Source organism: Fragaria vesca, linkage group LG3, assembly GCF_000184155.1.
Source record: "Fragaria vesca subsp. vesca linkage group LG3, FraVesHawaii_1.0, whole genome shotgun sequence".
NCBI lineage: Eukaryota > Viridiplantae > Streptophyta > Magnoliopsida > Rosales > Rosaceae > Fragaria > Fragaria vesca.
The window spans coordinates 22,988,085-23,003,374 of NC_020493.1; the positions used below are offsets into that span (position 1 = coordinate 22,988,085).

Here is a 15,290-nt window from a genome sequence, read left to right on the forward strand (position 1 = left end):
GGGATGCGTAAATGTCCCAGATGATGAATTGATTTCTTATTTACTTCAGGTTGTTTATATTGTAAGAATAACAAATTTAATCATACGTTTACCTTCATTGGTCCGCGTTAATTAGGGTGCTGAGTTGTTGTACTTGGTGAAACTCAATACCCTGCAAAATAACATCTTTCCTTTGATCTTGTGTCAATCAGTTATTATTGCATGATTTGGAGATTTACACTGGAATTTTTGTGTTGGAACCTTTTACTATGCAGAGATTTGCATCTTTGTAACTTTATATGCATATCTCTATTTTTCATGAATAGAGCACTTTAGGTAAAGTTCCAGCAGCTATTATCCCACTTTTATCTTATCTTTTGCAGGATAATGTACTCTGATTATAAATATTGATAAACAATTTTTGGGAAATGGATATTGTGTTTACTGTATATATCTTGTTTCTGTATGACGGAGTTCAAACCTTTTATCAATTCTTGACCGATGTGACGATGCAACTCTACTGTTGAGCTCTTAACAATAGATTCCAAATAATGTATAAACTTTGAATGCCTTGTATATAAAATGGAGTTTGGAAATTACAAAATATGGAGTGATTATCTTGGTTTTCATGGCAGGTTGCATATTGAACGCAAAGATAATACACTATTGACTATTCCATTGTAGTGTCCATATCCAAATGAACCATTAAGGATGGGGAGAGTAGGGAAGAGAGCAGAGGAGTCAACAAGTTAAGCTCTAGATCATGATCGTCATATCCATTTCGATTTGACTGTAGAGATTTATGGGTGTATTGACTGTATTCAGAAGTCTGGGCAAACTAGCTCTTGCTAGCCCAAACTAAAAGCAAGGATTAGACTTGACCTCTTAACATAGATTAGAAATAACATAAATTAGTTTCTAGGCACAGAAAGCCTTTGATATACCGTCATAGATCATATTAAAAGAAGAAAAAGACTGCCTCCGTAATCATTTGGATTGCCAGTCTGGTTAAGTTGCCAGTCAAGTCTCTGATACGATTCATTTGTGTATCGAAACGGTGGCGTGCTATCATATTATTTGACAAACAATTTGGAAAAGCTCACCTCAAACGAGCATCTTAACTCGGAACCATCACTAGGAGACTCCTCCTGCTCAATTGCCCTGCATTTTATCCATTTTATGCAAATGGAGTCGTGGAGATGATTCTCTGGTTTGAAATCTGAACATCCCATCCAAGTTGTACATAACCCATGCAATGGCTTCGTGCAGTGGACTGGTGCTTCTAGCTACTGATGATAAAGACTTCTCCGTTTGGAACCCCTCAACTGGATTCTTCCATGAAATACCTGGAATGGTTATTTGGAAGATATGGCTTTGGCTATGTCTCATCTGCTGATGACTACAAGCTTGTTTTAGTAGTCCCTGGCACTGGCAGGGATGAGGATGTCACATGTTCATCTTCTCAATTTGAGCCAACTCTTGGAAAATCAACAAAGTCTCTGGCTGGTTATCACTCAAGTTTGGCGGGACAAACAAGTCCGGGATTCATCTGAATCAAACGATCCATTGGGCTAACTATGAGAGATATGTCATAGGTATGGCACATTGAACGAACATACGCAAATTTATGCTTTTAAGTTGGCCAATGAGGAGTCATTTCAATTGCCTGTTCCTCATTTTGACCTAGATGATAATGTTGTTGAACGATAAAAATGATGTAATTCCCTCTCATATTGGAATCTGGTAAGCTTTGTCAAAGTTGGTCATTTAACCAATACAAATCCGAAGCAAAAAAAATAGCATGCCGTTTCTTCCCTTTTTTTTTTTTGGCAAAGCCAGGATATTTTTATTCAACAGAACTGAAATACAAAAACAAAAAGCAAGACTCACTGATGGAGTCAGATACATAAACCCAGAACATCATAGCATCAACAAGCTTCATCCACATGAGCAGATTAATCAGGAGCAAGGGGTATGGAGACGCTAACGCCACCATCACCACCCAAACGTGACCCAGGACCATCACTAGATTTGCCGGAGAGAACTCGAAAATCAACCAATACAATCCCGTACAAGAACAGAAGAACATAACCCCTACAAGGATCTCCATAACCCATATCTTTGAACCATACGAAACATCCTCTAAAACTACCATCATAACCAAAAAAGTACAAAAAAGAAGAAGAGATGAGAGAGTAAGAGTCGATCCGCAAAGGAATCGAAGAAGAGACAGACAAGCAGTCTCTTTTGGCACTACCGAGATCATCGGATTTACGTGCAATAACGGGAAAACCCTTTTAACCAGACAATCCAAACGACGCCGGCGTCATAGCTCCGAAGAACCAACGAACAATCGGAGAGGTTGGGTCTGCTGAAGGAGGATGTGCATCTTAGGCATGAAGAATCAAAGATCTGGTGTATTGTAGAAGGTTGGAAGAGATAGGAGATCCAAAATCGAAAGGCTAGGAAAGATTGAAAGGGATCTGAGCAGTAGAGGAAAACAAAAACAAAGGAAACAAAAACGAAATCAAAGGACTTGCCATCACCGAGGCAGAGGAAACTCCCACTACTCTCAAGCCAAAGATCTAGATCTGAGATCTAGATCCTTGACGAGAGAGAGGGGAAGAGGGGAAGACCTGGGTTCTTTCTCAGAGAAAAAAGAGTTTCTCTCTAGAGAGAGAAGAGATATTTTCTGCCGTTTCTTACCTTTGATCATCTCAAATATTTAGCTATTTGACCAAGTTCAAATATAAAGCAAAAACATTCAAACGGCAAGTAAAGAAGTGATCATCCAAAATCTGTTAGCTTTGACAAATTCAAACGTGAAGCAAGCCAAGATATTTTCAAAGTTCAGATAAATATGGGAATCAAATCCCTACTTTGATGGGGTATGAGCTATCCAACTACGTCTACACTTATCCATTTAGCTGCTATATAAAAGACAGCAACGTGAAGGAAAAAAAAAGGGGCGACAAAAAAAGGCAGAAGCAGGCAAACGAAGGAGAAGCTTCAGAAGCAGGGGTGGCAGAAGCAAGCAGAAGCGACAAAGGTGACGAAGAACTTCTTTCTCTGCGAACCCCTTTCTCTACTTCTGTAAGGTTATGGCAATCATATTCAACCTAAGAGCAAAAAAAAAAAATCTGGAAAGCTCAAGTTTCCTAGCTCAACCAGGAGAAGACTTGCTCGACTGGTTTTTGACTGCAGTATCTTTCTGCAGTAACTCTGATCTCGATCTATGAGGTAAATGCATATCATGTTCATAACTAAAAGATTGAGTTTGTTTTTAATAGATATCTGTCTAAATTATCCTTGAGATATTTTAGGAAAATAAATGTTGTCTATTAGGAAAGTATATGGAATGCATATCTGTTATAAACTGATTTAATTCTTGTTTCCTTGTTTATCTCAATCGGCAATCAAAGGTGATTCAGTTAAGGGGGAGTCCTTCCCCTTATATATATGATTGAGTTGTATCTTGGTAGTTAGAGCTTTTTGATATTTTTATAAACACATTGTGTTCTTGCTGCAACACTGCTGCATATTTTGTTTTGGTGAAAAAATCTCATTCTTTTGTTATTGCTTCATTGCATCTATCATATCATTGTGATCGAGATCAGTGTTTTGGCAAACAAGGAGGGCTTAGTTCATCTGTTCAAGGCTGGATCCATTGCTTGTAGAATAGGAAGATCAGTTGTAAAAGATCAAGCTAGTTTGTATGCTAGTAAACGTGAAAGTTTCATACTTCATTGCTTGATAGATACTGTATATCTATTTGCTATTAGTGGATTGTTTTAAGTGTGGACTACTATAAAGTCTCGCAGTGATGTTTCCTGGTGGAAGGTTTACGCTATAGTTAAATCTGGTGTTCTTGTTCTTCTTTTGTTGTTCTTGCAAACTGTTTAACGCAGAAACAAAGAAATACCAGTAAATAGGTCCTAAACATACTTTCAACTTCACCATCAAAAAAAGTTCTCCCTCTACTCAACTGTCGAAAATCAAAATTTTTTGGGAACCTCAGAACTTCCAGGCTTCGGCCCTCAATTCCTCATCCACACTAAGGATGTGTGGTCGGTGGATGATGTAGTACGCGGCGGCGTGATTGGGTTCTGACGCAGCCGGATTAGATCGGAGGAGGTGGATAATGATTGGGAGGGTCAACGCTCCTTGCTAGACGATTGTGGATGATAGAAGGTTGGGGGGACGCCTAGCAATTGGGTGGTGTTGCGGTGAAGCTGCTGCCGGTGCGACGAAAATGAATCTGGCGAGAAGGTGGTGGTGTTGTTATGTGGTCTTCTGAATTGGGTTGGGTTTGCTAGCGATTGTTATGGACTTATGGTCAAGTATTGTTCATTTTTTAGGTTTTGCTCAAAGGGAAGAGATCGACAGCACCAAAGAAGAAGAAGCAGAAGCACAAGAGGAAAGGTAAAGAATTACTCCAGCCAGCCTTATTTCACTTCACTTCCGAGTCTGGCCTCTCATCCAATCCCACCAACATGCTCAAATGCCAGAAGCCACATTTCACTTCACTTACGGTACCTCTGGTATCAACGACGAGAGTAAATGTTGCAACAAAACTCACCTGGAGAAGGTTCACATGCAATCTTCAAAGAGAGTAAATGTTGCAACAAAGCTCACCTGGAGAAGCTTCACATGCAATCTTCAAACCGGTGCCTCAAAAGGCTCTTCACTGCATTAAAGATGTCACTGTCATGCATCAAATTAGTGATTCCTCAAGTCGTCTACAACAAATAAAAGCAGTGAAGACGAAGTCTAATACCTCAATGAAGCTGCCACCAAAGTGCTCACAACAAATGTCAATGCTCACAACCTGCTGTGATTCAACCACATCAATCCCCAAAGGATGTGTCAAGATGCCAGCCTCTTGTGTGATGTCTAGTAGTCTCCAAGGGCCATGCCGGTGCAGCATCTCTGAAACTTGTCCTTATGGCAGGATTGGCAGCAACCTTCGGCTCCCCAAATCCTAACAACGTCGGCCTTGCTCTGCTAAATGTCCAGCAATACCTCAAGGCTCTGCTCAAAGTCGTTTTGACCACAAGCTGCAATAAAGCCGCAAAGGATGTCAACAAATTTCATCCTCAATGGCAGCAGAAAAGAAGAAAGCAAAAGAAGCTTCTATGCTAAAATTATCCAGACAAAATTCATATGAGCAGTGAGAGTCCTTGAAACTTTGGCTCTACTGCTCTCGAAAGAAGACACTCGGTCGTGAAGTGTGTTTATGCTGTGACCATGTTGGGATTCAAAACACAAAGACAAAGAGGACAACTTCCAGGGGGCTATTGGCTTTCTCCCTAGTCAAAGCAAATGCATGACAATATTTACACGAAAGACAAATGAAGCAAGCGGTGGTGTGATAGAACATGAACATGTATAATCAAGTTAACAACTGAATTATATTGCCAAAGATAATTGACACGTCCAGCTTGATTTCTTTTGTGTATAAGAGACAAACTCTTCAATTAAACATGTGAGGTCTATATCAAATGGTGGCCATGAATCCACAAATTTCAATTAAGCAACTGATGCTTATCAAGAGGCTCAGACGAGAAGCACCAAAATGTTGTCCTAGTAAAATAAATGGCGAGTTGAGTTTCCAAATCACTCCAAGTTTCGACAGAAGTATTGGCAATGAAAGCAGAAACACAAATGAAGAGACCCAACAAGAGATAGCTATTACCCAATGTGTTCTTTCGATTGAACGAGGTGCAGAACCAAGTCGGAAAATACATGCAACTATACAGACCCTCCAAATCGAACTCAGGCTCCATCTATGATTCAATTCCAAACTGATGATCACGGCACAGGGATTCCGGAAGATTTTTCTGAGATTATCAATTTGGGGATCACGTCTCTCATATCCCATCTTCTGTTTGTAGTGTCATCGGAGAAAGAAGATGGGTTTCACTTATGGGTAATTGAGACAATGGGTCATATGTTGGGCTCTTGTCAAGTTCCACAGTAGCATAAAGCCCACTCAAAATGTTCAAGTCCAATCCTCTTCGAAATTTTGAGCACAAATCCAAGTACTCTTCTCGACGAGGCCCGAATTTCGTAGCTCACCAAATTACCCGTTAATAGCCTCAAAGCCAAAATGAAGCAGTGTATAGCCCAATCCAAGTCTGACGGCCCAACTGAAAAGCTCGGCACAACAGGTGCCCAAATCAAATCTGCAGACACTCCACCAAATTAGGTGTCCACAAAAAATTCAGTTGACGGATTTAAAAATATATATGTTGAACTAAAAAAAAGTCGGTACAAAACCGCATACTCAAAATGAATGAACTGTGGTCGGATTGATCCCACAAAGGGTACATAGGCAATCTAGTGAGTAGTGACCCACTAGATGCAACCACCACACTACCAGTCAAATTCAACCGGTCTAAATGACTCCAGTCAAACTCCTAAAGCACCAGAAAAATCAAATTCACTCCCAAACGCTTGAACGACATTGGTTTGATCCCTTTACAGGGTATGTATGTAGCGACAGTCTGGAATTAAATCTGGATGCAACCACCACTCCAAATAAGTTCCTGGATCGCCTGAAGCCAAAGTCTCCGAAGCTCAAATGCCTTTAGACACAAATCCAAATACATTTCCAAACACTACTCTCATTCCAAAAATCAAAGCCCTCCAACAAGTCATTCACTTGTTGGAACTTTTGAACTACGAGTGGCTTGATCCCTTCCCCGAGGGTATGTAGGCAACCCATTTTAATATCCCAGGTGCAGCCGCAAAAACAAATTTCATCCACATTTTTGGTTTCTTCATAAATTGAATCAAAAGGTATTTTCGTATAATAGGGGAATATAATTAAGAAACATATTTTGTCTTGAATGGGTTGAACGTGAAATAATTAAAACTCTATTCACAAAATGAATATGGGTGAAATTATGTTGAGTGACATTTTCACTCACTGTATGCAATTTTTACTCAACGAATGTAAACAACCACTCTGTCGGAATAGGAAAGCAGGCTGTGATTCACTTAGGAGGATGCCTTTGCATATTGTATCGGACTTTGGACCCTTAGAGCAAGTTCACCTGTTTGGTTAAAATGCAAGGGTTATTGGGTTATTAGGTCAAGACAGTGTTCAGTGTTCACTGTCATTAGACGTGTGTTTTCACCTGTTTTGTTTATTGACTAGTCAATTACTGCTCATTAAATATTTTATAAATTTATTTATTGTAAACTTGAAATATATAAAATTGCTACATAAGGTACTTGAAATACCTATGATGTAAATAGATGGATGGTGAGAGTTATAGCAACAGAAATAACACCTTTTTGGGGTCGAAGACATAAAATACATGATGGGTGGTCGTGGAAATTTTTGAGAATTTTTTTTGTTATAACACCCTGGATTAATTATTAGACCTTAATTATATACCGTTATCTATTCACTGAATGAAATAGATGGCTTAGATTAAATGAGCATTTTCAATTTCTAAACTAGACACTGATGAGCGTGAGCCTCCACATGCAAGCATGTAGTCCATTCGTTTAGCATAGATTAGGTTGCTGGCGTCTCTCTCTCTCTTCAAATGGAGGTCTGTTTGCCTCAAAAATTGCCTCGGCCGAAAAGAGTGACCGAGGGACTTGAAGGTACAATCGTCCTTCTAAATTTGTGTGGGCGTGCCAACTTGCAGCTTGTTGGTTAAACAAGGTTTTGATTAATTTTACGCCACCAGATCTGACTTCTTCTAAGTGTGTCACACCCCGGATTCTGGACTAGATTTGTTCTTTTCCCGAAAACCCGATGAGTGAGCTAAAATAAAAATAAGCTAAAAGATAGAAATAAAACAGACACCTTAAATAAATCGACTTTTCATTTCAAAATCAAGATATGTACAACTCAAAAGTTATAAGGAAACTCTATTCCTTATGATGATTACACATTTGGAAATCCAAATAACTCTAATTACTTCAATCACTAATTGTCGTTGTTCTCCTGTTTCATAACATGCAAAACTGTAAAAGGGTGAGCTCAACCTGTGGCTCAGTAGGGAGCTATTTCTCTTCAAACAAAAGATAACTATACAATGATCACATGATATGCATAAATGGATGTTCTACACCAGTTAAGCCATATAGCTGAACAAACTGAGCCTACATGTCTCATACCATATATTTCACCAAGAAGGTAGCTCAGGATATTCAACTATATGAAAAACTTACCAAAATCAATCCTTAGCCCTCTTTTGCTAGTCATATTGTCCATTCCCTTTTCTCTAGTCCTGAATTACCCTTATCATTCTTATACTAATTACGCAATAACTACGGGCATACCTGGGACATGGTTCATGCTGAGGTTTGGACTCAACTACGCAAAAGATCAATTTCATATCACCTTCATTACCCTTATCCTTCAAATGACTTTAATGAATGATGCACCAATTAATAACATATAATTCAAACATGTAATTCCATTAAATACACAATCATCCCAAAACAAACACATCAACAAACATATAAGCACACAATACAAATGAGTAGAGGTTCCCATATCCCCCTACCTTTGTTGATACTCACAGCAAGTTCCTAATAAAAAGATATAAGCATTAGTTTCAGCAATCATAGACATAGAATTGAATTTAAGACTCAGCTATGATGCCAAACATGAGATAGGATACTTAACCAAAACAGTTTTTCACTCAAACACAAATCTAACATTCTAAAACAGTAATCTTTTGACTAAAAACTGTACAAAACTGTAAGGAATTTGTCTTTGATTTCTTCTAAAAACTTGTAGTAGACACACTAAAGAAGCTCTGAGAGTTGAAATCACTTAAAAATGATTTTTCTTGGATTAGTTATGAATTTTCAAAATTCAGCTTTAGTTTCAGGTTTTTCTGAAAATTTTGCTAAAAATGCCTAAACTTTGTTTTCAAAAGCAAAACAGAAACTCTATGTGATACAAAACTTCTAAGTATTTAATATAGACATTTTGGTGTTAAAACAAAAAGAAATCACACAAAACTTTCAGTGTAAAGGACTGAACTAAAGCATCACACAAACAGCAAAATAAAGAACAAGTAAAAGTAGTTCTAAATCTTATAGCTAGCTTTAAGCAAACCAAACTCATGGTTTCTACCTTTAATATCAGAAAATAATGACACATATAGGAACTTTATGATCTAATCTCAATATCTGTACAAGTTTGAATGAAGGAAACCATTGAAATCAAAACGAATAAACAGTAAAATAGTAACAAATGCAAAAACCATTTAAAATTGACCTTCGAAAATTCATAACTTAATCTACAGAAATTCTTTTCAAGTGATTCAAACTCCTAAATTATGTTTAATGTGTGTACTACAACTTTCATGAAGACACAAACTTCAAAATACTCAACTGAAATGTACAGATATTAATTAGTAAAGAGACAACTGGGTTGAAAACTCAGAAATACTGATCTACAGAATTTTCTGCTATAAGCCTATTTAAAGTATTTGAAAGCAAAACGTGAACTCAAATGTATCAAAAGCTACTGATTATTGAATATAGGCACTAAAATATTTCAAAATGAAGAAACAACACAAATATTGTACTAAAAAAACCAGCTTAAATTACCACAAAGACAACCAATAGAAAGTAGCATGCAATAGTCATAACTTCTATATTTTTAAGCAACCTTATACAACTCCAGTCCTTGGTTTCTACTTTTAAAATTTAGGAATTAAAGACATATATAGGAACACCAATATCAGATATCTATATCATCATAATTTCATAACATAACAACAAAAATTAAAAGCAAAGAGTACAACTAAAACAACAAAAGTCTGACAGCAAGATTTCCTGACCAGTAAAATTTCAGACTGAAAACAACATAGTTTGACTGGGCAATTACAATTGGTGTCTTCATAACATTTGTAAAAGACAACCTAAAGATCATTTGAGAACTAGAATCGTAAAAAAGAATTTTTCTACGATTACTTATGATTTTTCAAAGTTCAGGTACAGTAGAGAAAAAACTGCTGATGTATGTCTATGTTTCAAGTTTGAAGGAAAGTGCTTAAGACCTGGAATCCTAACAACAAATCTTAGCAACAACTGCTGTATAAACTTGATTGTCTACATATGAGAATTGACTTGGCTAACAAAGAATGCAATTCAAACTTAACCAAAACCAAGAAATCAGAAATCAGCAATTCTACTTACCATCAAATTCAAATCCAAAACTAATTCTTAATAGCAACTAATCAAAACAGGCAAACAATGAAACTAAAATCCTGAAGTGATAACAACTTCTGATTAAAAGTATACACTTACTTTGAATAACACAAACAATAGACTAGAACATAAAAAGAATCAAACCTGAGTTCTTTTACCAGTTGCCTACAACATGAATTTCTTCTCTCTCTCTCTCTCTCTCTCTCTCTCTCTCTCTCTCTCTCTAATAGTAAACTCAAAGAAAACCATATGAAAAACTCAGAATGCTCGACCTACTTATACAGTCTGGAAAATGGATAGAACTTAGCGTCCAAGACAAGAGCAAAGGAAGCGTTCAATTGAAATCTTACCCATTTAGGTACTAGACTAGACCCCTAGTGTAATATCCCACATCGGCCAAACGGAGAGGGGTTATGTGCTGTATATGTACATGCCCACCTCCAATCTAACACGAGGCCTTTTGGTGGCTCAGCGGCTTCGGAGAGGATGGGTACTCCGAGGTTAAGCATGTTGATGCTAGAGCAATCCCAGGATGGGTGACCTACTGGGAAGCTGCTCCTGAGCTGCCGGAAACAAAACCGTGAGGGCCGGGGGCCCAAAGCGGACAATATCGTGTTACGGCGGAGCGGGTCCCGGGATGTGAATAATGGTATCAGAGCCACTCTGCCGTGTGGTGCGAGTGTGCCGACGAAGGCGTCGGACTCCCAAGGGGGGTGGATTGTAATATCCCACATCGGCCAAACGGAGAGGGGTTATGTGCTGTATATGTACATGCCCACCTCCAATCTAACACGAGGTCTTTTGGTGGCTCAGCGGCTTCGGAGGGGATGGGTACTCCGAGGTTAAGCATGTTGATGCTAGAGCAATCCCAGGATGGGTGACCTACTGGGAAGCTGCTCCTGAGCTGCCGGAAACAAAACCGTGAGGGCCGGGGGCCCAAAGCGGACAATATTGTGTTACGGCGGAGCGGGTCCCGGGATGTAACACCTAGGGTTCTAGCTCCTACTATATAGCTTCAAGGAGTCATTGACAAATCCCTAGGAATTTGACACCTCTTGCTTGTTCATGGTGGTAGCCGTGAAATTGGACTTTTCTAAGGTTGCAAGGTTTCAGATTGAGAAACATCTGGTCGGGAGGAAGAAGAAGAAGTCGGTCAAGGAGAAGAAGGCGGTGAAGAAGAAGCAGAAGGCGGAGGAGAAGAAGAAGACGACGTTGTTCTGTTATTCTACGACAACAAGCTTTCTTTCTTTTTTTTTCTTTTCCTAAAAGTTGTTTGGGCTCAGGTTTGGGTTAAGCTATATTGGGTTTACTATTGGGTTAAAGTTTGGGCTTTAAAACTAAAAACAAATAAACCAAATAAGATGAAATAAAAAATGGGATTCCATAAAACATATCTAAAAACAACTAAATCAATTTCAGCAAAAATACTAAATACTAACAATTTAGAGTAAAAGAATATAAGTATACTAGTTTAGGTATTTAAAATTTTGAGTCGTCACAAAGCGATTATAGGTTGAGGAAGGAATCGTCTTGGCTTTTAGGTTCTCTAGCCTTTGTTGCAAGACTTTTGGCGTTTTCACCGATGTTACTTCTCTCTTTTTATGTGATTTTTTGTATAAATTTGGGAGAAGTGCTAAAAGTAGTAGAAGAGCAAAATCCAAATTGCATGAAATTTAAAGAGCGGAAAGTAATTTGCAGGATGTAAAGAAAACAATAAAAAGAAGAAGAAAACTACGCTAGAGAAAGAATGAAAAGATCAATATTGTACAGAATTTGGTGTTTGTATGAATTTGTATAGAGTTGAGTTGTGTTAGTCGGGAACCATTTATAATAAGGTTGAGGTTCGAATATATACAATTACAAACGCATACTTAAGGAAAGAGAATACAATTAAATATTTGAATTTCGGTTTTAATGATTGGAATAAAATTTACACTTCATATTGCTCATTCCTTAATCACACCATATTTACTTTCTTCTTGAGGCACTATTAGAATCGATTTGCTCTTGATTTACTCTTGATTGTTTCCAATTAACCATAATGTTAATTTGTTGTCATATATCGCCGTTGCTTCAATATTTAGTACGTATTAGTGTTAATACCAAATAATGAATCTCGGCAAATCTCAATAATAATGATGATAATTATACGAAATAATTGTGATAATTATCATTAAATGTTGTAATCTTCCTCGCAACCAACGAATTTGGCCTAGTAGATTGACGTGTAAAAAATAGGTACAAACAAGACCTGGCGGACCCACATTTTATGTTGGGTCTAGCTGGCATGCCTGGGTCAGGAATTGGGTCAAAATCCTAGCCTTTTTCTTGTGTTGGGTTAGTAAATGTCAAAACGAAACATGTCAACATACCACTGGTAGAAACGAGTTTTTATGAAACTGTGGTCACCACCTCAACATTCTTACGTGGAGACCGGCCAATTACTAACTGCTAAACTTGCTCTTATAGCTGAAAATTATTCAGCGTACCCGACATCTTCACCGTCCGTTTGAGCACGTGGACTTGGGCCATTAGTTGGGCGTTTGCGGTCTGTTAGGTAGGCGGGTGATGGGGCTAGGGTAAGTAAGTGGATGTGGATCTTTATGGTTTCGCCCATCATCGACGACGAAAGCAATCCCTTATCTCGTCATGCTTAGAGTCCAGAAGACGGCTCGTTGTGTTCCAATTCTGAAAGACGAAGATATGACTCTGTAGCCTTCGATTGGAATCTCAAGGACCGAATCCTGAACGTGTGGAGATCGGCGTCTGAAAGGGTTAGGAACTTAGGATGAGCCTATGACGAAATTAAGGGTCAGCATGCTTTCTTCGATGTGTAGTTATGCACTACTAATTAACTTCTCATTCGTTTGATTTGTTTTAAGATTATTTTTACTGGTCTTTAAATGTAGGGATGCTACTTCATGTACAGTTCATTTCTCTGCTTTTGGAGTTTGCTTTGAATATTGAGTGGTAATTGGTGATGGATCCTGGTTCAAATTTTATCATTTCATCGATTAAAGCTGAAGCTAACCTCCCTAATGCGGATTTTATTATTTGATGCTCAAGCAGCCCCTTCTTAGCTTGTTTGTTGTTGTTTTGTTTCATCTATTGTAATCTCCAGCCATCTTTTGGCTTCTGCAATAGAAGTTCTTTAGTTTAACCAAAAAAAAAAAAAAAAAAAAAGCTGAAGCTAAAGCCTCCCTGTTTAAAAGGATTGGTTTTCCATAAGGGTCCAGTTATTTGCAAATTGGAAGGAGCCCAGAAATCAATAATGAAATTTAGTAGAGCTTTTGCTTCATTTTGTTTTGCAAGTATTCACTGTCTAATATTATCTATTGTCGCTGCTTATGGAAAGTTAAATTGGTATTGTTGTATCTTGTTAGCATAAATGGATATACATAAATAACATAATGGATATTCTGTCGATTGCTTTTTGGTTATTGAAAGTTCTATTGTTTCTGTAGTGTTCAACTACAAGAATCTTGTTTATATAAAATAGTTCAGAAGCAAAAAGTCAGTGTGATCTCTGTTTACCTCTTGATTTCTTTCGAGGGTCTTAAAATTGGGAAGCGTTGGACTACGTCGAAGTAATGTACGCCACTGTTGTCCCAAGACACGTGGTCGACAACTATCCGCAGTTCCGCACAGATGAGTTCAATGGACAACTATCCGCAGTTCTGCACAGTGATTCGACTCTTTTCTACGTTTTGGATTCCAGATCCAGACTATTACAATCTTTGTTCTTCGTTGAGACGAAGGCAATGTGTTCTGCTCACAAAAATTAGGAACGTGTATCTAGCTGTGCTAATAATTACAAGACCAGACCCCATACCAGTTCCAATCCCAAACACAAAACCAAAACACCAACTATGAATTAAAGCACGAAAGAGAAGGAAAGGAACGAAATTGGTGATGGAAGTGGTGTCCAATATGGAGTCGACGAAGCCGGCATAGACCATGTTCTCATTAATTTCAGTTTTGGTTTCTTCCTGAGCTATGTTCAGCAATTCATTTGAGAGAAGAGAGGAGAGAGAAAGATGGCATGACGAGACTTTGAGAAGAAAAGGAGAGATGAAATAAAATATCACATTAAAGAATGTAAGAGAAATCTTGGCCCATTTAGATTCAATGGCCCAGATCTGTTTTCAAATCTCTGTTTTGTCTTTCAGTCTCACAGAAAAATAAATTACTTACCGTTACCACATGGTTACAATACTTTCCTTCTGTACCAGAAACAGTGAAATGTACACGTACTTTGGCGTTTTCTATTTTACTGATAATTTAGGGTTTCTGATTCTCTGAGTATTGATCTGATGTGGGATATTGAGTGGTATAGTTTATGTGTAGTTCACGTCTCTGCATTTGGAGTTTGCTTTGAATATTGAGTGTTAGTTGACGGTTCAAGACTAGCTTCTTTGGTTTATCTTGTGCAACTGGAAAATTCAAGGGCAACAATTGACTCAACGTATGAGCAGAAGCCCTAATTAGTTCATGGATATAATTAAGTAGTCATCTATCTATCAATAATGAGACTTATTTAAGGGAGTGCGGCTGTTGGGACCTCCTAATTTGCTCACTAGATCTTATTCTATTTTGAATTATTAAATGACATATACATCCTCATACACAATGACTATTAATGACAATAGTTATATAAAAGGAAATATTATATTTATTTTCTTTAGACTTTCCAATTTAATAATAATTGATTCTATTCTTTATTATTTTCTTTGTATATTTTTGTTTTCCAATTTCTTTTTATTAAAGCATATATATAGTTTATAAGAGCTAAAAAATAATCAATATCAATCATGTGACATACAATTTTGTATTATCATACATGTTGAACGCATATATTTGCAAGATGCGTGCATAAATATTTTTGTAAAAATAATAATTTAATATCTATCAATTATAGAAAATATATATTTATTGAAATAATTTATTATGAGTTACAAAATAGAGATCAAATTATTCAAAAGAAAAAACATGGAGAAAAAGAGAAATTTTAAATACACACCCCTAATTTCTTAATACACACCCCTTACTTAATACACTACCAATTTAGTTTTTCATTTCAATATTATACTAAATACACATCCCAAACTGCCTAAAATACC

At 37.4% G+C, this 15,290-nt stretch overlaps 1 non-coding gene across 2 annotated transcripts; it reads right to left on the bottom strand.

Moving 5' to 3' along the window:
• Positions 1-3,580: 3,580 nt before the first annotated feature.
• On the bottom strand, positions 3,581-5,842 carry LOC101306609. 2 transcript variants are annotated; one of them, XR_184294.1, is made up of 3 exons: positions 5,675-5,842; positions 4,757-5,036; positions 3,581-4,666 (listed from the first exon to the last, which is right to left on the bottom strand). It is a non-coding gene; the product is annotated as an uncharacterized LOC101306609 (transcript). The 2 variants fall into 2 exon arrangements; XR_184295.1 differs by having other exon boundaries at positions 3,581-4,683.
• Positions 5,843-15,290: the final 9,448 nt, after the last annotated feature.